The following is a 27,305-nucleotide window of genomic DNA, read 5'->3' on the forward strand; positions in this document are numbered from 1 at the left end:
ACGCCAACCTCCCCGTGGGTTTTTGTGCGCTAGCCATCGTAGCCGGAAGTACTGTGCGATCAGCGATTTTGCCCTTCACACGCTGACTGTACCCAGGGCATCGGCATTTCCTTTCATCGCTCGCGGCGCCGCTAGCTGTGGACGAAAATGATCCGCGAAATTCGCTTGGGCTTGTGCTCCCGTACCGTAGCCCCAAACATTTTCCAAAACCATCCACTCTGTGCTCTGCGTGTGACAGCCAGGAAGTCAGTTTGCTTTTATTCCCCCGGTGCACATTTGCGTGGCAAGCACAAACGCGGGAGGTTAGGGGGGATCTAGTCGAAGAGTTAGCTCACGCACGGCAAGCTGTGCATGCGGAGGTGAATAAATGTTCTAACTTTTTCCCGTAATTACTCCGGGATCGGGAGTTGCCAACGATGCGCTACGAATTTCCCGAACTACGCAGGGGAGGGGGGGGGGAACAAATGGACGACGCTGATGTGCTGGGACGTTGCCAGGACGACGGCCGTCGTCGTACACGGTCCACCCCGAAACCCCGGTCGGTCGGATGTCGGTAAGGAAATTGCATTTTTGGCGTCGCGCCCCATCATGACGCTCTAGGAGAGAGACAGGGAGAGAAAACGATGGCTTAGGTTAGGTCCAAGATTGGGGAGTTTCGTGATTGTTTTAGGGCATGATTTGCGACCGCCGAGCGCACTAAACCGTTTATTGTGCACTTTTGTCCGCAACGCCCGAGAACGCCACCGGTGCGTTTACTGGCTGGCATCACCGTGTGTATGTGTGTGTGTGTTGGTGCTGATGCCTTTTGAAAAAGCCTTTTGAAAGCTGAATTTTAGCGGAGGCAACAACAAAAAAGTGAGCGCCCATTTTGCCTGGGACGATGTGTCAACGTGTCACCAGTTTTTGTTTTCTCTCTCTAAATGGACACTGCTGGCACTTTCCACTGGGAAATGGCCGAAAAAGGTACCCCACGAAGAGCGTTTGGCGTCATCCGCTAAAGGATGACGGTATGGGAATTCTGGCGACCAGAGCACTAGCTCCTAACTCCATTGCAGAAGCCAATGCGCCAATTATTTACCAATCTGCTTTAGAGCCCGCCTGCCATTTAGCCGACGCTCGCCGATCGTGGATTTTATAACCCATTTCCGGTTGTGTGCCGGGAGGGTGACGGGACTGCAGATCGCTAATGATACGCTCTGCCGATAATCGGCTGATTATGTTCCCGTTGATTCGTTGCGTGGAACGATTCGTCGCCGCGTGTTCGTCTGCCGGCTGACATCTTGGGGGCCCCCGAGGGCAAGGTACTATTTATGCGCAACACTTGACCGTTTGGTTCCTTGCGCTGCGGCACGCAACGTGTTCGTTTGCGCGGTGTCTTACCCCCGGCAGCAGCAGAAGCAGCAGCAGCAAGACACGCTCGCTCATTTGGTTGGAGATGACGGCGTTTCAGGTGGGCCCGTTTGGCTGCTGGAAATGATCTAGTTTCACTGGAACCACTTGCCGCCTGCCACTTTGCCGCTGCTGAAGATGACGAAGCAAAGAATCTTCCCGTTTCGAGGAGGGGGTACTACCAATGGATACCTGTTCCCTGCTGGACCCGGGTTTTGGGTGGTGGAAGGATTGTTTCAGACGATGTTTACATTTCAGCTGTCTCCCACGGCCTGCTCCGGTGCGAATGATTTATTGCCTAGCGTTCGATGAGGAATCACCACTTGTGACCGGTTGCGCCACTTCTGACACGTTCGGCTCATACCCGGGGCCGGATACGCACTTCTTAGCGCGGGTCTGGGAAACACACAACCACTGGCCAGATTGCGGACTGTCGTTAGCGCATAGGCGCTATTTCCTGCGTGACGGCGGGGGCTAAAGGAAGCGAAAACTACCAGCAACCGCATGTGGGAGCACCGTTCACCGTCCAGCAGTGAGACCTGCGCGTGTGATAGTGAACGAGCGTCCCGAGTTGATTCGCTTTTAGCAGCACCAAACGTTCACGTTTTTCGGTAAAAGACACTTTAAGCAACGAAATGTCGCACTCGCGTGCGTTTCAATCGCAAGCAACAGAAGCTTTAAACACTTTGGCAACACTGCAACTGACCAAAGAAAGGAAGACAGTCGTTTCTTGGCATCTATCCAATATGTTTTTTTTTGGTTGCCTCTCACAAGCTTTTCAAATCTTCGAGCAATGTGAACAAAACACGGTTCCCTGTTTCAACCTATAATGCTATCACCCCGTTCCCAATTACACCACCCACTGCTGTTATACTGCCAAGCTGAATGACTACAGTAGCTAGAAACACTAATACAGCACAAATTGAATTTTTGCAACACCTTCAGACGGTGGGCGGTAACACTTGAATACAGTTTCGCTCTTACAAACACAAAAAAGCAACCTCAACGGTGCAATACAATCAAACTGACAGCAAAACACAATCGTAAACGATTCTAACTATAAATGTGCCAAATTTACAGCTAGTGAAAAGAAAACTGAACACAACAGCGAAGAAAGTATCCCATGGTGCGGAGCTCGTGTAGAACTCGTTGTGAAGCACAGTGGCAGACAGTGTCAGGTACACAGAGACGAAGAAGATATTTGTAAACAAACACATCCTTCGAAAGTGATGTTTCTTTTTAACGCACACATCAGGGATGAGTCATGGTTGAGCGCGCGTAGCAAAGAATAGTACACGAAACCATTTTTAAAACAAAGCCCCAAGAAGGCAACAAAAGAATGCAATATAAATATGAGTTTTACAACGAACAAAAAAAGGTAAAAGACAATGCAAAACAAATGAAAACAAAAACACCACTTAGTAGAGCAGTCAAACGAGTGAAATGGCGATGAGTGCTAGCGAACGATACACAAAACAAACTCCTACAAACACCTGCTGAAGAGACAAGGAAAGGAAAACGAACAAGAGATCTCAGATGTAAGAAAAATGCGAATATAGAGCACACAAAGGCTAGATAAACTAAAAATTAGAAAACTTAATACTGCTTAATGCAAAAAAATAACCCGAAACCGGCAATGCAAACAGCAGAGACGAAGAAAAAAAAGAAGAAGAAAACAAGTGAGGAAAAACAGGCAGCGACGTGAACGTTCCTCACAGGGCATTTATTAGCAGTTTAAGCGCGTGTTCGAAACTAGTTTGGTATGTTTACACTACTGTGACGTTTTGGTAGCGTTTACATCCTTTCCTTTAAAGCGTTGCGATCGCGCACGCTTAGTTGTAGGCGTTATTTTCCCTTCCCGATGTTGTCTTCTGTTCGAAACTCCGTACATTTCAGACTTACTTACATCCTGTGTCGTCGTCTTGTGTGTCTTGTACTTTCTCGAAACGCGCCATTTGAGTGTATGGTTTTATCGGTTAAAAAACCCCTATATTGTAGTGCATGTGTTTGTGCATGTGTAATTTATTTGAACGTACGCGTCCCGATTTGTCTGTTAAGCTGTTAAGTTGTCGCTTAAGTTAGGATTAAGATTAATTTATTGATGCCCGATCGGCGTGAATCAACAACGGATATTGTACATACCCTGTATATGTGCTGTAAAAATTGCATACACGCGCGCTAGGCTTGCAGAACACGCGGTGCTCTCGCTCACGAACGCTCTCACGCAAAGTGTGGATCCCTTTCGTGCGGTTTTCGTGAAATAATTAAATACTACCCACACTTTCGCAGGGTACGTCTGAAACGTCCACTCGAAGAAAAAAAACGAGCAGCTGAACACGGCAATACAGCCCACAATCTCAATTACTAGCACGCCGTTACACCTTTTACACATGCCTGTTACGTACCTTTAGCTGTAAGAATTCGAGAGACGAACAGTAGCACGCCCGGTAGCTGAGACTATTTTCTGGTGCAAAACGACGTTGCTTAAAGTTCGAACAAAACGGTACAGATTTGTGTGCGTCATGCCATCGATCATTGGGGATGGAAAAATTTGAAACAAAAAGTATGAAAATGTACATAAAGTTTGCAGAATGTTTCTTCATTCCACAAGCATCAAACAGCAATTCCTCTTCTTTAGTTCCAAACGGAAGGGACTTTCCTATTCAATTCACATCGATTCTCAATCCCGCTCCAACTCTGTGAGCGCTTTTATGACAACTGTCTCAAACGTTTAGTTTACTCTACCTTCTCATACGATTCCTTTTCTAGTTATTTTAATGTAGGAACCTATTTAGCTTTTACGCCATCTATTTATTGCCTATACCTATACATTCTACTGTTTTTTTTTGCTAAATTCCTATCGGATGCCTAAGTGTAAGTCACTCTCTATTGCTCGTCTATTTATTTATTTAAAAAACTTTTCCTACAAAACGTAACTAGTTTCACCGGGGCCAACACTACCCTTAACCTACTCACATAGTGTGTTTGTGTGTTTGTGTGTGCGCGTGTTTTTCCGTGTTGATTTGTTTTGTTTTCTTTAATTACTTTAATATTTCGTAACCTCTTATGCCTCTTAGAGGGCGTTCCTTTGCATGCAATTCTACATCTAAATATTGAAACCGTTTGTTTATTACACCATCCGTTATACCTTTTTCTATTGCCATTTTCTGCTGTTCTGTTGACTGATGCGATGCAAAAGATCAGAGCAGGAATGATGAACAACACAAAATGTTATTCGTTCAACAAGACGAAAAAGTCTATTGTTTTGGGAGAAAGTTCGGACGTCCGTTACAGTTACGCATTTTTGCTCGTTTATGTTGAAGTTTGAGTTTTTAGTCAAAAAAAAAGCGCCTGTTCGTGTTAATGTTAGGCCGGCAATGAGCTCTCAAAAGGAATAAAGATGAATTTGTTAAGTACGAAACACGAAAGCAGAGCAACTGATTTCAAGACCAACCCTACCCAACTGCTTCAATTACTAAGAAAATGAGGCAATAAAATATTTTAGATTATAAACTACGGTAACGCAACAAATGCTGGAAATAAATCACACAAGCAAACACTTATTAATTTATGACACTGGCGACAGAATGCTGTAGATTCTTGCCCCCCCCCCCGCCCCCCCCCCCCCCTACATAATTATGTAAGAAGACATCTCGTTACACGGTGTAAAGTTTTCTCGGTTAAGTTTTACGCTCTTACTTATTTATTATTAAGCCATAGTTCTTAGGCGAGTCTTTTGATTACTATTATTATTATGTACCGTTGTAAGAAGATTTCTCAGTTTTTAGTGTGCCGCACATAAGCCGTCTAGTGTAAGCCAAGACCCTCTAGAATAAGCAGTCGGGCAGTGAAGCGATAAATGTGAGGCAAAAGACGACACACACTACGTGAAAAACGGAAGCGACGACCCCCGTCTCCGGTTCACGAGAGAGTTCAAAGACAATGATTTTCGTTATGCGCTGCAGTACAAAATTTTTAGAAAATTATGTTTTGTCTTGATTTTGTCGAAAATGAAATAAAAGGTTTTTTAAATCAGAAAATGCTTCTTTTGTTTATTTTTTTATTCATTGCGTTGTTTATTTTGATTGTCGATTTCTCTGTTGTTTCGGTTTTTTTTTGTCCGCTCGTATTTTTATTTCGTTTGTGTTGTATGCTTTTTTTATGAATAACATTTTCAGCTTCTGTTTCCACCGTCAACTATTTCTAGTAGGACACAAATCGGTTTCTCAAATGAATGTGTACATTTTAGAGTCATGAGAATAACAAAGCATAGAGTGAAATTGTTACACTATTGTGATAAAATATTAACCAAATTAATAGCAAAAACCAATTTACCATTTACGATATAGTAGCCATTCCTTTAAATTAGTCAGTGAAACAGATTTAATCGAACTATAAATGAAAACAAAGAAACAACGGACGTAAAAGTGTGCATAAGCGCTTGGAATGTTTCCGTCTTGTAATATAAAATGAAATGTTTTTTTCAAAAGTGCCTTACTATACGAACAACAAAGTAACAACAAAAGCAAACCCGCGTATTACTATTTCACCAAAGACTTTACTTGGGTTTCGGAAAGCTATGCATTTCTAGTGAAATTAAATAAGATTCATAAACTTAACAGAAAAAATATTGCCGATCAACTACTTACCAAACATTGATCAAGTAACAATAAAACCAAAGCAATACTGTAATGTTAGTACAGCTATTTCAAATTTTGCCGCTATGCGTTTCTGAAAAGAACAAAAAACAACAACAACAATTATGCTTCAACATGTGCCACGAAAAGTTTACTAGCATATTAATCGTATTACAACAAGCGAACAAATTTTTACTGTTTAACTTTTTAGACTATTGCTCTTGAATAAAGTTCCACCATCTTTCTCTTTCCCTCTCTCTCTTTCCCTCTCACTCTCTCTATCTCGCTCTCTATCTCTCTCTTTCGAATAGCAACATTGAAGTAGTTAACAAATAATGAAAGCAAAACACAAGTTTACGCAGTTCCTTGACATTAACTTAAAACAACCTTCTGCAATAGCGTACATCTCGCGGAATCCATGACCAATGTGTAGGATATGAGAAATCGTTTAATTAACTTTTAGCTCTTATCTAACAATTTTAACATACCAAAACAGATTAAGCGTTCAAGAGCAATGACACATTTCGAAGGAGAATGCATTGCACAGAGCTTTGCAAGTCATTCGGATCAACGGTCCTGATCTCGCATCCCCCATGCACTTTCCCCCGTTGCAAGCAGAACCCAATGAGAGTGCCTCACAGCAAACAGCAAAGCCAAACCTAGCACGAGCGGCATTTCATCGCCTGAACTGAACTTTTTCACACTCGCGCACGAAACGTTCCAGTTCGGACACACAATGAGCTATGTTTTGGAAAATAAATACTCGCAGAACAAAAAAAAAGGAAAATAGAGTTTCGAACCGGTTACCGGCAAGTAGAAGATCCTTTTGCGGTACGACAATATTGACAAAGATCGATCGTTCCTGCGTTCAGCTTGCGGGTCGATGAAAATTGAACCCGCAAACAGTTGCCGGAAGCAAACTAATCAACCATCAAAGAGTGCTCGCAATAATGGGATGTACCGGGGAGGACGATGCACAATAGGGCAGAAGGTAAATAGAACAGAACAAACATTCAGCCCAGGCCGGAGTGGACGACGAAGTGAGAACATGAACAGAATCAAAACGGGATCGTTTGAAAAATAACGTTAACGTTATGGAAAAATTAAGAGCATTTACAATGTTTCGTACAACGATCCTTCTTTTGCACACAGGTTAGTTAATACTGTTCTTAAGACAAATCTGCAAAACAAAAAACCTAATGGAAAGCATAACAACTGCTCCAGAAGATCATTTGCAACGTAAGGAGCAAAGCAAGCTCGCAAATAAATTCCAATGTGAAAGACTATTGCCATTATTAGCGAAATAAAGAAAATACAAATAGCTAAATCTATTTCAATAATTTGTTTTTAATTTCTATAAGAATAGTTTTTTTTTTTTCATATAAATACATTTATACAAAACAAATGTCTGTTTTAATGGTAAGTGTGGTCTATCTTTTGAAATGTCTACAAAATCTACAAGATAGAATCACATATTGATCGGTTCTCATTTGGTCCATAACTTGAGCATTTTCTTCAAATTTCGATTGACAAATGTAGAAACTGCTTCGATTCGGACCATGTAGAAAGATACTGTTCACGAGAAGTTTATACGAGCGCGATGTATTATTGTAGTTTAAACAATCAAATTGAACTGAATTTATTACAAGTCACTTCAAACGAAATTTCAAATGAATTGTGAAATTTGTCTTCTTACACGCTTGAGACGCTCCGCTTCAATAGTGAAATATAATCCAACCCCGGGTCAGAACACGCGTTAGACAGGAACGGCGGGGTTTCGGGGTGCTAACAATAAGAACAAGAGCGAGCACCAAAAACTCGATCGCAGCAACTGAAGCGCAGCTGAACGTGTCTCCACGGTCACGGTATGTTGGGCTGTTCGTCCGTTCGTTCGTTTCGTACCCTTTCGCCCGCGACCACACCAGATTTGGGGAACTCATTATCACCCGCTCGGTGCCACCCACCGTGGCACGGCGTTACGATCGCCGCTCAACCGTTACACCATCTCGATTGACGGACACGGTGGTGCAGGAGGAGGTTCGGAAAAGCCATGCCTAGCGTCATTTATCGTTCGATTAACACCCGCATCAGGGGGTAAACACTCCGCTGCACTTCGCCCGTGCATCTTCACGGAAGTATCTCTCTCTCTCTCTCTCTCTCTCTCTCTCTCTCTCTCGGTTGCTTGCCTTGCTGGGGCAAATGAAAATGGTAAATGACCCAACTTTTACGTACTCATTCTTTCGCAGCTTTACCCAGCTCCCTCCCGCTCAATGGGGCTCGGTGCCGTTCGCTGCAGGAGAAAGCTTTTTCAGCCATTTATCGGGAGCATACGATTTACAAAACAGCTTTTAAAGGGACAAAAGATAAGGGAGCACTCCAGCTGGGAAGAATGTCTCGAAACTAGCGGAACTGGAGCACAGCGTAACGCCGAGGACCACGATGCGTCGCCACTCGCGTGCCAGGCAAGTCAAGAACGGTGGTTGCCATTAGAACCGACAGCTGGCACAGGCACGTGCGACTAGCCAGACCACCGGCGACGTTGTTAAGTGTATTGTTTGTTTAGTTTGTTTAATGAAAGAAAACGGTAGGACAAAGTTTAAAGAAACTATATTGAAAAAACACACAAAACTTTTTCAATGGTAAAAAAAATCAAGTTTGAAAGTAAGTACGGTGGAATGATCATTTAGCTACATGCTATAAGTTTTACATATCATTCAGTAGAATAATCAGTAGTATATTCAATAACTTGCAATAGCTGAATATAGCACAGAAAAACAATAAGCTAATGAATATTTTCATCGGAAAAGATTGTTATTGATTATATCCTACACGCAGATTTATTTAGTTAGAGATTGAAAAAACGAGTGTCGAGCTCCTATTAAAACAATTCAGATCCATGCATTATTCAAATCTCATGGCTATACAACATGCTCATTATGAGTTCAAATTCCATACCAACCAAACCTCCTCTACGCGAAACTGACTACAGGTAGACATTCTTTGAGCAAATTATACTGATTTGACACATCAATTGTAAAATGCCAAATAATTTCCCTTTTAATCGAATGTTAAAACTATTTCGAAAGGTTTATCACGGTTTTATTCAGTCAGAATCATATAAAAAATCTAACTAAGTAGATAAAACCATCCCCTACTTGCAAAATTATACGATTTTTTTTTTTGTTGATATTTTGGAAATTGAAATCACAAGATTTGACTTACGCGGAAATTCGAGACACGCAGTATTTTGCGACCGTTCTCGGTTCCCATTAAACGTTGCTTTCGGGGTCCGCCTGTATCTGTTTACGATTTCACCAATTAGCCACAGACAGCTAAGCGCGTTATCAAGTGGTTAAATGTTAAATAAAACATATAATTAAAAACAATTTCTTTTTGAATAAATCATTGTAAAATCTGTAGTAAATACTTCATGATAACTAATGATGATTTTGAATGAATGATGCCTTAGGTCTAAAAGCTGACGTTTCTCTATTAACATCTATTGTTAATATTTATATTCATTAAATTTTGTTAGAAATATTAATCGCTATTTTAAAATTCTCTACTTTGTTTTCATTTTAAACTTTGTGTGCTAATATTTCCTGTACATTGTTTCCTTAATTAAATCTGCCATTTTTTAATCATATTATATTAACATTGTTAATTTATGTCTTATTATTAATTTTGCAGTAGCTGCAATTTTCGGGATCAGATATAATTATTGGATGGCTAGTCACACTATTGGTAGTCTAGTCATAATCTCTTGCTAATGATGAATCAAGTGATACTTAATGATAGAATGATAAAAATTACATTTACAAATAAACAAATAAAAAGATAGAAGTAAATAAGCATATATATAAGCTGCTTTGAATCAAACTGATATTTACACAAGAATGAAAGTCCACGAGTTCAAAAATGTAACTTATTCAAAGAAACTTGTTAAATGGTATCTTCTTCGCTTTTGGCATATCAACCTATGGAGTCATCGAGGTCTATAGAGGTTTCCTAGACTTATTATAGTACCATGCAACCACTGCAAATCCTAGATATGAGAGGACTTGAATGTTGTTTTTGTTGTTTAATGGCCCATAATAAATATCATGTACATACATCCTTTGTTCCACAGAGTATCTCCAAAACAATATCCTCCAAGTATCCAAAACAAAAGCTCAATATCAATTCGTACATTTGTTCAAAATGATATGGATTTAAAAAAAAACAGTGTACCGAAACCGCCTGAACTAACCTGCAGAAAAAACTATTCAATTTCATAAATTGCACAATCATAAAACAAATGTCCAAAGATCCTTTATACACAATTATACTCAACTCGTTAACTTTGTGTTGCTCTTGAACATCAGGAGTATAGCTAACTCTCTGAATCATTATCGTCCCACACTGGCCCGTACTCTCCACATATTTGATTGCCTAATTTTTCATTTCGCCTCACAACATCGTGCACACTCCATGAGCTTTGCCTCACCAATTGCGTTCGGATAACAATAGCAACAACAAAAGCAACAGCAGCAAAATCAACCCACTGCAAAGTGTAGGAAGATATTTTATGGAATCAATTTCATTTCAAGCGCACTGCTTTCCAACGCTCCAGCCCCTCGTGCATGTGCGGGCGACGTGTGATGTGCAGTGAAGCTTGCAAAATGCACCTCGAAATTTGCACAAACCCCCAAAATTGAATCCCATATGCTTGGCCCTCCCACTGCATTATGCTTTTCGGTGAATTTGGTGGTAGCCACCCTTTTATGCCGACCGTAATCGAATCGTGTTCGATGCTCCGCACCCGCTACAGACGATACTGCATTTGAAACACGGAAGAAGGCCTTCCTCCCGTTCGATCTTTACAATTTTTTCCTTGTGTTCTTTGGTTTCGTAGTGAGCTGAAAAGTAAAAGCCCTCTCATTATCTCAGCTGAACTTGCGTGCCCGGTTTCTTTGCGCGATGGGCCCTGTATAATAGCGCCCAAGTACGTTATCCTTTGCACTGTGCTCGGTACTAGTACAGCTCCAACAAGCGTGATCATGAACGTGATCGAGCGTGTGCAAGAAACGATGCAGGAAACTATTAAAGCTCCTTCTGAATGAGAACACAGACGCACACACACACAAGAAAAGCATTGCAATTGTTCAGCGGAGCTCCCTACTGTTGGGGCTCAGGTTGCACGTAAACGCAGATTGTTCGCAGCGAGCTTCGGCACAAAAAAAAAAACACTACAACAACAAAAAACGATTCCATTTCTCTCCTACGCGTAACAGCGCCTGCTCAAGCAATCCATCTGTCCGTCCACGCAAAACTATTGGAACGAAACACGCCATAACATGGCACGGAGCCGTGCACGGCCCACAAAACGCATCCTTTTCCAGTGGCAATACATCATCGTCAGGAGATGCGATTACAGCGGGAAAACAGGGTCTGCCCGAAAGGGGTTTGCACAGAAACAGACAAAAAAATATTGCACTGTCCACTTCCAGAGGTCTGCGAAGAGGGAAGAACTGAGAGGTGGGGGGGGGGGGAGTGGGGTTCAATTTTTTTGTTCTTTCCCCCCTGCGCCCCTCCCGGAGGCTGGGATGGAAATTTAAATTTTAAAACAATTACCTTTCCGTCGGCCCGTTGTTGAGGGAGAGCTCTGAAACCGTCGAGCAATCATCTCGACTGCTGCTGCTTCTGGTGCTGCGTTCGTGCATCGTTCATGTTTGTGCTCCACTCCATTCATCCGGATGTGGTCCCCGAGGCCATATCTGCAGCACGGCTTCTGCCCTGCACACGGTGGCGGCGCTTCCGTGGAAGATGGTTGCGCACCGAGCGCAGTGGAGTAGTGCCAGCCATCAATTCCCGCACCCCGCAGTTGGGGTGGGTGCAGTCACAAACGATATTACGCGTTTCCTGCACCGGGCTTTACACCGTGGTCTTGCGGCCCCTCGGGGCGGTATGTTGTGAGCGGTGGCCCCGTACGAGCGGGTGGCCGTGGGTTCAATTATGTTACAGCAATTTCAAGCAATTTCCATACACTCTGCCATGTGCGTGAGGCTGCAGAGCGTAATTGTTAAGAATATTGTTGTTACAATCAATCTGAAGGCTCATTTTTTGTCATTTGTTATGATAAAAATTTAAAATATACTAACGTAAATGTTTCAAGTATGGAATTCTAGATAAGAAAATTGTCTTGTTGTCTTTTATGAAATATATAGCCCTGATAATAACTTATTCTTTGATAAACTCTTCATAAAAATTGGTTCAAATTAGAAAGTACGGCTAAATCTCGCATGATAAGTCTCCACCAGGATAATGAAATACTGTTTTCCGATTCGAATTGTGGCGTGCTATCCTATCAGATAGCAATATCTGTTCCGCAACATGCGCGAATTACAAATGACACGCGCGATTGAAGCCGATCGCTTACAATCTCGCGCGGCCCGCGCTGGCGCACTGCACTGGCCTGGATGATAAATACGCAAAATAATACATCTTTCCGTTTCGCGTACACTTCACCCACATATTCACAAGCAAGCAAGGCAAGGAGTGTAAGGAAAATTTATCAGACTCGCAGCCCGCAGGATTCGCCAGCCACGCAAACCGCTCTCGGTTGCGTTTGCTTGCACCTTGCGTCTTGCGTCTGTGTTGCGGCTGCGCTCCGAGTCGCTCCTCCGAGCCGAGTAATCGAACCGAACATCCCCCCTGGAGGTGAAACATAGGGAGAGGGGGATGGGGGATTGTGCAACCCGTCGCCCTTAACCACCCGCTCCTTCGCAAACTCACAATTCGTTAAAAAAAATTAAACACCCTACGATCGCAACGCGGCAGCCTTAACGTTCGCACAAAACTGGCTTCGACAGCAGCAAATTAACTCGCTTACTGCTGCTCGGTGCAGTTTGCACGGACGTTCCTTTTTTTCTCGCTTCTTTTCTCCCCCCTACTATCTCTGTGTATTCAAGGGAGGGAGCTGAAGGGAGCTGAAGGGCTCGCCGAGTGTCTGCTGTTAGGAAGGCTTCGCTCTCGGCGGAGGAGGCATCCCATCACAGAGATGTCTCACGAAGTGGTTTTTCTGTTTGGGTCTGTGGCGGCCTGGGCGGGCGGGCACGGGAAACACCAGGGCAGTAAGCAACGTTAAGCACCATCGCAAGTAATAGCGGCGGCAATAAAACTTTTCAGCAACTCGCTTTGCTGCTCAATATGTTTATTCGTTAAAATATGAAACTTTAAACGCTCTTTAAGCGATGGCAATAAAACCGTCATTAGAGCAGTTTTCAATCAGTATAAAACAGTTAAAATACATCATCGATTCGGTTACGGGGGCTTTTGTGGGAACTTTAGAATAAATTGATTACACATCGTTTAGTAACCACTTTCTCAGTGCGATATAGAGGCTCGTTGAGGTGGTTGAGGCAATATATAATAAATATTAACATATATTTACCTTTAAATTCACACAGCAGCTGCATCAGTGACAAGCAATATACGCGCAATCAAGAAGCGATCGGTTCCAATCCCAAGAGCCCTTAAACTCAAGAGCGCTTCGCAAACAATTGAACAACCTGCACCCTTCCCAGGTGGCGGATCGGATCAATCACGACACTTGAACCCTTGCGTGCGCTCATGTTGCTAATTTATGCGTCACATTTTGCAACCTGTGTCGGGTCGCCTGCCAGTCACGATTGCGCCGGTGTGCCGGTGCAGCAGATGCGGCAGGATGACACCGATCGTCAACTGGAATCATGCTGCACTGGACCTTCGCCTTTTACGTGTGTGGAGAAGCCCACCACATGTGGGCTTCGAAACTTAGCAAGTGACTAGAAACCATTTCGTATGCAATCGAAACAACAACAAAAAAGGGTGTTGGCGTGTCGGAACGTCCTGAATCCCGATTCATATTGCTAATATTGAGCGTTGCGATGGACAAAAAAGAATATCCCTTATAGTCATGTTACATTTAATAACCACTCAGAACGATCGAACTAATTGGTTGCGTCCGAAACTTTTCTTCTGAAACGATTTTAGCAATTTAAAATAAATTAGCGATTAAAGAACGCATCCAGTCTGTCATAAATCATCCAAAATGCTGCTTTTCGATCAGGATATAGATGCATGTGCGCGGAACAAAGCAAAAAGTTCGATCGTGGAAGTGTGATCATAAAACACCCTTCTTTCATTTTGTGATGGTTTATGCCATGTTTAGGATATCTTTCAATAACTCAAATGATGTTGATCAATAATCCTTATGAAAAGTTGCATAAATTTATTTAAAGTTGAAACACAATGCAAATAGTTTACAAGTATTCCCCGATACAGGATGTTTATGTGGACCGGAGGCTATAGCGTATCTCGAATCCTAACGTAAGTCAAATTCGAGGCTTTCAGTCCAACTATAGCTAATTTTCATATAATTTTGCTTGAAGTGGTAGGCTCAAGCCATTAAAATAGGTTTTTTTATCTGATTTCAATTGAAGATTACAATTTTGTATCTTTTAGAATGGGTTTTAAAATTCGACCGAAGGAGAATTCATTTTGCATTCGACAATTGATGAGTCAAACCAATACAATTTGCACAGATAACTTTCAAAATTAGAAAATCACGTATATCGAGTATGGAGTATATTGAAGACTATTTGTAATTTCTTATTTGGTATAGAGATTTAAGATTTTAATATTATAAACATCTGTTGCTTTCATTGGACGATAATTTCTCGATATTTACATCAAACAACACTAAACACAGACATCTCAGCCAACAAAAAAAAAGAACAGAACCTCCATTGAATAAAAAAAATACCTCCATTTAGCAAAACACATCTGGAAGGATCGTAAAACCTCAACCAAAACCGCACATGTGTGTTTCGGCAAACAACATCTCCAGCATAAATACTCCCACAGGAAGCTACGTGATGTGAAGCAGACGACTACTTCACAATATTCTTCCTTAAACGACAAAAGAGTCCCACAAAACTTGAACCAAAAAATAACCCCTTACCAGACAAACCACTGGTACAGCAACTTATGTTTGCCGAACGCTCTTACAAAAACCGCAAATCGCTTCTCTTTTCGCTTTTTTTTGTAGGTGATAAAATTTAGCCAACACTAAGCCTCCGCAGTTTATGAAGACTGCAGACAACGAACACACCCACACACGATCGTACCCAGGAAGAGCGGGGGGGGGGGGGGGGGTGGTTGAAGGAGGGGGTGGTTGTATTTTCTTTCTCACCAAACCGAACCGCGGGTCTCAATTTCGAAAACGCCAAGAACGAATCCCCACGATCGTTCATCTGTGGGGCTAAGGGTGGGCGACAGGAGCCCCAACGCAACAACTACACGAATGGGACACGAAAGTAAAAATAAAGCAGACGCATACACACACACCGCAGCCATCCGCAGTACCTTCTGGTACAAACCATAATCATAACGAAAAGAGCGAAAAAGAACAAGAAGGAAAAAACGCACCAGACATAAGCATCCTCCCACCGCTACCACCTCGAGGGCGAACCATTTCCCGACGTCCAAGGACCAAGCGCTACGGCGCGAAATACGAAGAAGACGAACCTGCGGAAGCGCCGAGCGGCAGGGAGCGGTGGTGGGCAAATTGGAGGACCCTAGGACCCGGTGGTCTCCCGGTCTCGCTCTCGAAGGAAAAACTCGTTCCTCCACTGATAACTACCTACACTTCGCTCGAAGCTACTCGATTTTAATTTTCGTTCATTCATAAAATCATTCATTCTGCTGCAGCACCGCGAGTCCCGCGAACCCCACCCCCCTCCTCAGCCCCACTGGCCATCCGCCACCCAACGCAACGCATGTCTGATCGAACTGATCGTGCGTTCTGGTTCGACCGTACGGTGTGTTGTGTGCGTTGCACTTTGCACGGCCTATCGTTGCATCGTATTATAGTGCGTCCTGCTTCTTTGCATTCTTTCGCTCCTCTTACTCCACTTCTGTTGTTCGTGGTATTGTAGTTGTTACGTTTTTGTTTGCATGTTCTTGTTCTTGTTTTGTTTGAACGCTGCTGTTGTTATATTGCTCCCCCCTCCCCTTTTATGATGCTGCCTCCGTTGCATAGGATGCAATTTTTACTGCTCTACCCTCCGCTCTTTTGCTGTTGTTTTTACTCCCTTGCGCCACTCCCTGCGTTACATTATGCGCGCTTCCGTTGCGCGTTGGCTGTCTCTCTATGTGTGTGTGTGTGTGTGTGTGTGTGTGTGGATGTCTACTTTTCGTGGTTTCTGCATTCCCTTTTCCCCTGTTTCGCCGCCGACCGCCAACTTCCCGCAATCCGGTGCGTTTTCCTTTCATTTTCCCTTTCCGAACTGCCCCGCGGGAAGCTGCCACCGCGGCGTCGTTTCGAGGCGGGAGCCAGATCTTTTAGGCCGGTGTTGTGCAAAACAAAACAAAAAAATACCTTTCCCCTCCAACTTCCTCTCCATTACTTGTACTTGTCCAGTTGGCAGAGCGGAAGGGCCAGGAAGCAAGAACAGAACGGCCCACATGGCTACATGGCTCGAAACGTTGCGCGGATGCTGCGTATCATAATTTTGAGCTGCCGTTCGGCTGGCATTCGGCTACCTTAGGTCCCTCTGGGCCGGTCGCGATCTCAAGATCGACAAGCGCATCAAGAGCGCATCGGTTCTCGGAAGGCACGGCGACCTGTTCGATGCCTTTGTTGCGCAGCGGGCTGGGCAACGGCGAAGCTGTAAGAACCTGTGGTGCTGTTTTAGGAAGGGAAATTATAGCTCCAAAATATGAGTTGCAGGTTGATCGCTCTATGGATCGCTCCAAGCGGGTGGAAGCAACAGTGCCGGTTGTTTATGTTGTTGCTCTTTTTAGCTATTACCTTGCTTTGGTTGGCACTTTTGCTGTTGGCAGTTGAGTGATTGTGGGTTCAACAATCGGCTGCACAAGTATACAATTGTTCATAAGGATTTGCGTATGTTGGGTTTAAACGATACATAATGCTAGCTTTTTCATGCAAACTAACTGCTCAGAAATACAGACTGATTGAAAACCAATAGATCAATCCTAGCACATTTAATCCTAGCTTTTGTCCATAAATGGGTAAAGGTACAAAAGGTACATTTGGCTTGACGTAACTTTATCGGAACAGCTGGAAACTTTGTTAACCCCTTCACAGTTTTATCCGAGCAGTGGTCGGGTTAGGGTCTCTCTTTAAAGTTTTGTAGGGGATTTCGGGGTTTTCTCAAGTGGATGCCATTAAGAAAATTGACCATTCATTCTACAACATTTGAACGCTACATTCTATTTTCCTATAATGTATGGATTTTCTGCGCATGTTGGCGTTCGATATAACGTGTAAACAACCTTTATGATCAACTATCGGTAAACAAATTGGCAATTGTTAAAAAAATCTAAAAACAATCTCATACAACACATTATGCACACTTGTGACACCTTACGTCTTACCAACTTGCTTGATGTTAAATAAAGCAAATACTTAATACAGTCGTTGCCACCAAATGTTGGCTCTAAGGCAGGTATGTCAAACTGGCGGCCCGCGGGCCGCATGCTGCCCGCGTCGATTCTGAATGCGGCCCGCAAGAGTATTTTGATAATTGCTAAAAGCACTGCAAACCCTAAATCTGTTATTACTATTTGTCAAAGTGTATTAAATTTTCCAGAGAAGAACAATCCTTTTGTTGGTATATGGAAACTAACATGAATGTACCCATAACATCTCATAAACTTATTTTACACTAACGTACATATCAATCGAGACCCTTAAGAATCATTGAATCGAATGCAAGCTCAGTCGTATTATGTTTTGATTAAATTCTGAATATTAGCATAGTTTTGTGCACATTCGATTGCGCATTCTGTATGGAAAAATAGATTTGTGTCAACTGTCTACAAACGAAAAAGAAATGAAAATAACTTGATACACACACTAGGAAACTTCGCAACAACTAGTGATGGATTGTCGGAATCGCATCCACTGCTCAAAACCATTTGCGATTTTAGCTATTCTTACTCCGAATCCGGCCAAAATCAAACCAACAGTTCCGTTCGGTGCCGTCCGAAGCCTATCTTCTTCTTTTCTTTGGCTCAACAACCGATGTCGGTCAAGGCCTGCCTGTACCCACTTGTGGGCTTGGCTTCCAGTGACTAATTGATTCCCCCCATAGCAGGATAGTCAGTCCTACGTATGGCGGCGCGGTTTATTTGGGGATTGAACCCATGGCGGGCATGTTGTTAAGTCGTACGAGTTGACGACTGTACTACGAGACCGGCTCAATCGGCTACGGTCCGAAGCCTATAGAGCCATTTAAAACCATTCGGAACCGTTGGAGTCATCGGTTGTCCCACCGAATTTGACAATCTCCATGCCCCCGACTGCCGAGTAAAGGATTCATTGAAAATGATTGTTGGAATTGAAAATGATTGCCAAGTTGGAATTATTTGTACCCAACATTCTGCAAGACGAATTAATGTAATTTCCAACCTCCTCAAAAATCAAAACCAAAATGATATGATTACGCTTAAGCCTAAAAGATTTAGATTAAGGGTAAAAATAATCGAAATGCCGAAGCCATGCAATACAAAACTTATTAATAGATTAGCTCACACAGTCCTCAATTCCTCAATTCGCGAATCATCTCCCTTCAAGTGTCAAAAACAGATTTGCCGATCTGTATGGGAACACACATCACGACTCTTCGTCAGATAAAATTATCGTAATTTAAAAAAAAGTTATTCGTAAAATACGGGTTCTTGTTATAAGAAATGAATATATCACCAGAACACTTGGTACTTGGAAATTAGCAAAAAATAATGTTTAAACACGTGTTATTACAATTTTTCTCTTGATCTGTCAAAACAATGCAAACAAATATTTTTGTTATTCATCCAGTGATGGATAGCTCGGATTGCTTGAAAAAGATTCACTACAGGCTGCTAGACTTCTCCTACTTCAGTGAAAAAGTGTGTTTAACACATATTTTCTAGCAGAACTGCCGTAAGAGAACGCGAGTAATGAAAAATGTCCTATTTTAATAATAACATTGAAAGTACATTAAATTTTTTTTCTCATATAAAAAAGAGCACATATAAAAATAACATAGGGAATTTGTACATAACAAACGATTCCAGATAAGAAGCGAGGAGCACAAAAAGTCAATTTGTTTAACAATAAAAATGTTAAAAAGTATTTTACATAAATATTGGGGTATATTTTCCATTCTCAATTTTGCGGCCCGCGAATCACTGAAAATTTGTACTTGCGGCCCTCTGATGAAATGAGTTTGACACAGCTGCTCTAAGGCATCAAGTTTTGACTCTAACGCACCAAATTTCTGTCTGTAATTCATCAATTTTCGACTCTTCTAAGAATAATGATTATTTTACAAGGTATTTGAGCATATTTTTGACAATTGTAATTTGACATCACATAAACAATACAAAAACCGTGTAAATTCATATTTTTTGTGAAAAAATAATATAAAATTCAATAAATTCTTAAGTCTTTGTTTACACATAAAAATACGTGTAAACTTTTTCACTCCTTTAAAACTTCCAAAATTAGCATATCAATTTTTTTATTCTGAATTTCTTCAATGGAATATTGTTAATAATTAATTAACTAAATTTCAGTAATTTTAGAACATACAATTAGTGCTCACAGTGAAAAATTATTGCCTTAGAAGCAAAAATTGTGATACGCTGTCAAAAAATTGGTGCCTCCGAGACAAAAATAGGTGAGTTAGAGTCACAATTTAGCGGCAACGACTGTAAGTTCAGCTCCTTTCACGGTTATCACATTTTATCACAAAATTGTATTGGCATGGACTAATTTAATGAAGTCGGATTATTTTAAGATAAGATATAAGCATTTCATGTTCAGTTAGACATAAGTCCGTTGAATATATACCAATACCAGTCAAAGTATATTACTTAAGGTATTAAAATCGAGGATTTTTAAATCTTACGAAAATTGTTATGGATTTGTTTTTATTCATTCAAACATTTGTTTTTGAGAATTTTTGTTTAATTTTCCATCGAAAATGGCAATAAAAATGCCTGACCTTTTTTTATTCCATATTTTTTAATCTATAGACTGGGAAGGGGCTAGGTCTAGTCTTGTCTTTTGTCCTACATGAAAGAATTTGGACTTCCTATTCGATTCCGGACAAGCATGTACTATTCCAAAAAAAGATGCAAGGAGGATGGAAGAATCCAATTCCCGTCGCATAAAAGTTCACTCTAAGTCTTAGTTGGACTCAAGAAAGAATTCCAAAATTATGCGAGCCCCTGAAAACCCCTGTAAATCATACAGTGAGAATATGAAAACATGGGAATATGAGATTATTTCAGAGTGTTATTGTTAGAAAACGGAAAGTAAACGCGGTAAAATATGATTAACAAATATCCTGAGGTTATTTTGCGATGCGATGTAATTGAATCAGATTTAAAACCATTTTATCAATAAGACATTTTTAACACGCCTCTTGATAACTGAAAACGATGCACAACCACTAGCGAACATAAACATCCATCCATGCATTTCTAAGGCTGATCGTTTAAAGTTTTGTTAAAGCCCTTGTTTTAGTCGTGCACGTTCACGCCTACGTTTACGCACAGACACAACAACATCATCAGCGCAGTTTATTTTACTACCTCCCACGGTAACCGATACCCTAATGCTTGTTAATTAACCAAACCTAGCATCAATTTCCTAAACGATCAGATAATTTGCTTCGCCTGCTCAAATATCAAACACTTCCCCGCGAACGTTCCCTTTTACTTTTCCAATGTAGTGATTGATGATATCGTTCACACAATCATGAAGCCCTTTCAGCAGATACCTTCTCTAGTTGGATTCGATGGATTAAAAAGCATGGTCAGCAATTAATTGTGATAGTAACATCCATTTAGTTTACTATTTCACTCTCATCGCTCACATCATATCAGGTGTCTCGATTAACAAAACATTATCATTACTCCGAGAACATCTAAAACATGATGACCCACACTCACTCAATCTTTGCGGATGCTATCCACGCTGAGAATGCTTTATGGAACTACAATTCCCGGAGACGATTTGTGTTTGATTTTTGTATGCGCATCAAAATTCGACTGCACTATGAAATAATATCTTCATCACTTCACCACCTGACTAATGAATTGCCATAAACTGCAGCGTAAATCGTGTGTCCTTTTTATGATATCTTGTTCGTAGTTGCTTCCCCTTTAGACGAACCCTTTAATGTAACATATTCCCACTTGCATAGCTTATGGTGCAACGATACTGAAAAACAGACACAAATCCCACAACCAAAAAGCCTCTTGTAACCCGAGCCCTTCGTCATTCAACGAACCAATCGTTAATGTTTTCTTCTGTTTCTATTTACAGCCTCGGCATTTACTTCCCAGCGCAATAACAATAATAATAACCGAATAATCACCATCATCTTTGTCTTAAATCAGAAGGACCAGTAACGTGGCATGCATGCGTTTGTGTTAGTATCTGTGCCTTATAAAAGATAGTAACCGGGTTGGACGGGATGGAAGGACAGATTGCTCGCTTGTAGCTGATGCTGTCGATGTTGTTTCTACCGCACGCAACGCGTTGCGCCTCCTTCCCGATTCCCCGTGGAGCTGTTCTTACCAAAGCGAAGCTGCAAGGATGCACCCGCATTTTATGTGCACCCACCCCGCCGCGCGGAAGCCGTTTTCGCTGCCGTTCGATTTTATCGGAAACATGACCAAACAGCAAAGTGCCGTGAGCTGGTTCGAGCAGGACGAGCGAAGCGAACGAGAAGAGTGTCCAACGCCACCGTTTTGCCGCTTCCTTTGCGCACTCGACGCAGTGCGCGACCCGACAGGCTGCCTCGCCAAGACGCAAAGACGCAAATAATGGGAGGAAAATATGATGCTACATGGAATTATGAATGTAATATGCTTATGCTCTTCTGTTGAGCTGATGGTGCTGCTGCTGTTATGTTCCACTGCGTTTAAGTATTTTGCTTTGCTCGAAGGGGATTCGGAAGCTGTGTGCGTGTGTGTGTGGAAAAGGAAGGAAAAGCTTACAACCGAAATAGACGTCCACGATACTCGTCTTATTCCTTCAGCGTCGTGGCGGTGGGAACTGTGGTCCCAGGCAAACGGGGAAGGATTTTTTTCATCACGGGGGCGGCCTGTTCTCGTGGGTCGCACACAGCTTATTTGCTATCGGATGCGTACAATTTGCCGTAATATCTCCGACTTTTTTGTTAGAATCATTTTCTTCTTTGTTTCCACCCATTGTACATCGTCCCAACGGGCTGACAGAAGCTTGGTTGAGGCTGCTTTTTCATCCCTTTTCCGTACACCTCACCATGACTGATGGTCTCAGTTTTGCGCTTTTTATAGGCTGCTCTCCCATCCATCACTAGCACGCTCGTCGGTGGCGAATCGTTCTAATCTCGTAGCAGCCTGGCCCTCGGCCCAAACCAGATGCAGCAGACGCTGCTTTATGACGTCGCCCAAATTATACGCTCCGTCATATGCATGCAAATATTATCAACAATTTCGTCCAGAGCGCATCCGGCCAAACGGGCGGACGAATGGTGCATGCTACCGAAGCATCAGCACCAGCAGCAGCATCATCATCATTATCGTCAGCGGCAACGATCGACACAGTCGTCGAAGCTCCTGTGTGTGTTCCAGCTGCAACGCTGGAACGATGAAAATATATTAACCACCTCCACGACCTCCCGCAACCGGATTTATGCAATGAGCATATTATATGCTTTCGCTCGAGCGCTTCCTCGGAGTGAAGCTGACGAGAAGCTTCCACGTCTAATGTTGCGACATCGCACGAAAGGGGAAAGAGAAAGGCTAGCGAAGGAGGGATGCAATTTTGCTTCACTAGTTCTGATGCTCCCGGAGGAAAAAAGAAACTTAATTCGCTGATGTCGCTTGTTCGTCGCCCCGCAGCACTTCGGTCGGAGGAGCCACGTTGTGTAGGAGCCAAGAAAAAAAATACGCATTGGTCGAGAGGGAGAGGTATCACAATCAATGCCCGGAAGCTTGGAAGAGCGTTGCCACCGCATCGCTCAGCTCGCATTGTTGTGGGTCGGAGTTTTTGTTTTGTACAGTAAAGAAGGGCGTTATGAGATACCGAATGCTCTTTGGCAGCGATCCAGCATAGTGTCGGTAAAATGAAATTTCTTTCTTCTGTCCCAATGCATAATAAGCCGCAAAAGATTGTGTTTGCTCCCTTTAAAAGAAGTTTCAGAATAAAAACCTTTGATTTAATATACAGTTGAACTTAAAACAAACATTTTCTAATTATGGTTTAATTCTAAAAAGCTGTATTGTGCGTTGCTTGAATCCATATGATAGGATAATAGATAAATATGATGATGCTTCAATTGTGTTATGAATTGTAATTGATGTATTTATCTACGAATGTTTGATACATATTTAAAGGTGCATGAATATAAAACTTAAATAGTAGAAATAACAAATCGCTCATTCTTCAGGAACTAACAAAGATTTTAAATGTCAACTTGTTTAAAAAAAACATAAGCAGAAGCGAGATAGAATAAAATACTCTAAATGTTAAATTATAATAAGAAATAATAGCATTAAATCTAACGATCATCACACCGATCACATAAACATGTTCCAAAGTGTACTATAATTTACTTAATTTCCATATTTTCCTTTCGTTCTTATGATTTCTAAAGATCTTTTATCTAGCAAATAGTTTTGAAGTGCATCATTATTCATGTTACATCAATAAGTTGTTCAAATAACTTCAAACAATGTCAGTAATCAAATAATCAGCATCATTGTATTAGTTACTTGGTTTAGACAAAAACTGTTCAGATTTTAAATATGTTGAAGAATTAGACCCGCTAAAGACACTTTAGTTTGTGTCATGATCGCTACAATCGAAAATTAAATGGAACATGTGTATTAGATTAAACAAGGCAAAGAAAAAGAAGAAAAAAAGACACATTTTCTTCAACCCAGTGTTCTGAAAAGAGTATTTTTGCAATAATACACACATACTGGTGGAGAATCTTGTTTTCGTTTGATGTTCTCCATGCTACGGCATTCCATACGGCATTCCTTCGACTCTTGAATGGACGAACTGTAACACCTTGCAGATAGTTACGGAGATGCTTCTTAAAAACGATCCTCACAGTTCATCAGGATAAAATCTGATTATCGAGCCCTTTTTTTGCACTAAATTACTACCGCTTAACAGCAAATATTTATACGCACTTAAAACAAGACCACCAGTTTTATGCGGCCACATTATGCACCCACTTCCAGCGGACATTCATTAGCGCGCACGCTTAACGGCATCGACCGGTGGCGTAGATTATTTGCATCACGGTTTTGCCCGGGACCCGCTTAAAACTAATTACTGAGTGAGTTTATTAACGCGTGCAGCAAACCAACAGCCAGAAGGCAAACGGTACGAATGGCGGAAAAACGAGAAGCCTCCACCTCGAATACCCTCGGTGAGTAATAATTGCATTTTTCCTAACATTCAGCTATTCAACGAACGTCAGCAGGAGCTTGCAGTTTTATTAGTCCTGTCGAGGCGCTAAATCCATCGAAATTACCGTAACAGGTCGAAGGATTTACGCTCTCACCCGGCCACGCATTGCGGTGGGTTGATGCTCGCTTGCTGCCCTCGTTCAGGTATTTATTTTTTGGTTTGTGTCTTTATGCTTTTATAGCAAAATCCCACCCATTTTTTTCTGGCGTGCTTAGAGCCGTCGCCGACAGCCCACGAACTCATTTGCGTCGCAGTGAGTGTCGTAAAAAATTAATTCTTCAGCAGTCGGACAACCCGAACCCCGGGACCGGGCGCCGGCCGTGAAAGGTGCAGCCTCAGATGCATTGAAACAAGCGAACATCTTAATTAGGGTGGATGAGGCCAAATGAATCACACCGTTGCTCGACGAAACCCGTTTCACTGCTGGACACATTCTCATCCAAATGCATCGAAAAAGTGCAACGGTGGCCGCTTTCGGTGATTGGTCGATAATCTTTGGCTGCTCTATCAGGCAACTCGTACAACATGAGTCAAATGACGATGTGGCCAGTCGCTGCCTTACACCATCGTCATCATTACAAACTCCTTCATCATCATCATCATCATCATCGCCACCATTATCATGACGACAGTAGATGCGCGACCTTCGGACGAATGTGCTGCATCTTCATCAACCTCGCTGACCTCCTCCGATGCCGTAAATCGTGCCCCGTCCAGTGCTTCCTCCATTCATCTACAAAACCCGCACCCGCAATGGCCCCGTTTGATCTCACAGCCCTCAGTGCGCGCGGCGCAAAGGGCCCCGTTTAAGCAGCCATAAAAGAAGCGGTGCCCAACCTCAAAACCCTCCAAGAGGTTGTCCGGTTTTATTGCCGCTTTGTCATAGAATCCCATTGCGTTTGCGTCGGCCGCAGTCGGCTTTAGAGTTTCTGATAGGCAAACCGCTCTGCTCCGACACTGCTGCGGGGCATGGGAATTTCAGGAGCGCCCCCGAGACCGGACCGGAGCAGCAGGAGAAGGAAACAATACGGAGACCAGGGCCAACCCTTCTGCTCCACATCAAACTAGATTAAAAAGACATTAAACTCAGTTTGACTGTCGAAAAGCAAATCCTAAATGTCTCCATCAGCGGTTCGTTTAGCTGCGGGGCTGCTCTCCAAGGGATGTGTGTGTGTGTCTTCATGATGATGGGCAACCTTTGATTGCCGTTCGGAGGGCAGACATTCCAATCCGGCACATGTTTACATCCACGTGGCCGCTCGTTTTCTAATCCCAGCACAGCCTACGCCTTCTCCAGTATTTGCAGTCAGGCCAGCCAGGCTCGTTTATCATTTTATCATCCTCGTACGGCTTAATGATAAGTTTCCAGCCTTCACCAAAGTATACAGAGCAACGCGAGCTGATACTAATTATGAACAACACCTAGCACTACTCTTCACCTCACTCACTGACTGCACATTTTTGGTGCACCCTTGAGCTACAGCGATTACATGGGTTTAATCGCACGTTCACAAAGTATTTCTAATTGAACTTCCTCATTCCCAGCCAGAGCCTTGGCAGGCCAGGAAAGGCGACCGGATCCCACAGCGTCGGAACGATGCCGTGTTTAATCTTGCCTTCGTACCGCGCACCTTAATTGCTCAATTTTCACGAAACAATATTTCACCCAAATTTATGCTGACTTTTATGATGGTTTTATTCATTTTATGAATGAAACGAGCACAGGTACGAGGCTTCACAATTTTATGTGGCCCCCATCAACGAGCGGGTATAGGTATAGGGAACAGGCAGAAGAAGAAGAAGCAAAAAAACGGTTTAATATCTTCTTAATCGTTTATTTACGACTTTTCTCCTCTGTCTTATCGATGCAGCAGGTCAAACTGTGCTGGCGAGTTGGAGGGTGAAAAAATCACCGACATACCGACAGCAAGCCATACCCCTGCAAAGTGACCGAAAGGCCGGCACGGCATCGCATCGAAAACTCCCACCTTTTTGGAGGAACGGAATATCGAGGCGGCGCGGACAAGGCAAGCATAAATTTATTCCTGCTAGCTCCGTTTGGTTGCACTGGTCATTGGTGCACCCAAAGCAGTTTGCATCGAATTGCATATGTCTGTATATGGTAAAGCGCGTAAAAAGCTTGCATTTAAAGTACGCACCTTTACAGTCCTTGGGTTTCTCGTTTTGTGTTTTACTCGGCAGTGTGATGCGTGAAGTTATTTACACTTTGTGAATAGTTTTCTGTGCCACTTTTATGGTTATCAACAACAAAAAATGCACGAATAATGTTTTGTAGAATTAAGATTTCGAGTCTATGTAAATAATTAATGGGACTATTAACAGTATTTTTTAGCTTTTAAATATCGTATCGAGGACTATCGAGATCGAAATCGCAAACTTTTAATCTTAAGAGCGTTACTTTTTTTTCATTTCACATACCACAAAACAAGCCTTCGTTAGCCATCTTAATACGTAAAAACTCATATCGAGACGTGATCGAGACCGTTGCCTTGGTCGAGATGATTGAACACAGCAGCTTGGACGTACAGATACATGGATGTACGGATTTCTTATTTTCACTATTCTTTTAACTGCAAATTATTTAGAATTAACACATCCTGTCCAAAAAAAAACACACATTTAGTTGATATACAGGCATTTGTGGTATTTTGGCTGAAACACACACAAAATCAGACAAAATGTTTTTTTTATATACGCAATTTACAGTTGCGTCCCGCTTTATTAGATTTCGAGAATTATGTACAAAC

The 27,305-nt window shown here is 42.3% G+C and overlaps 1 protein-coding gene across 1 annotated transcript in view; it reads left to right on the top strand.

The window, feature by feature from the left end:
- Positions 1-27,305, top strand: part of LOC120958548 (60S ribosomal protein L37a) — a 342,039-nt gene that overhangs the window by 124,334 nt on the left and 190,400 nt on the right. The window lies entirely within an intron of this gene.

This window comes from Anopheles coluzzii, chromosome 3, assembly GCF_943734685.1.
Source record: "Anopheles coluzzii chromosome 3, AcolN3, whole genome shotgun sequence".
Taxonomy (NCBI): domain Eukaryota; kingdom Metazoa; phylum Arthropoda; class Insecta; order Diptera; family Culicidae; genus Anopheles; species Anopheles coluzzii.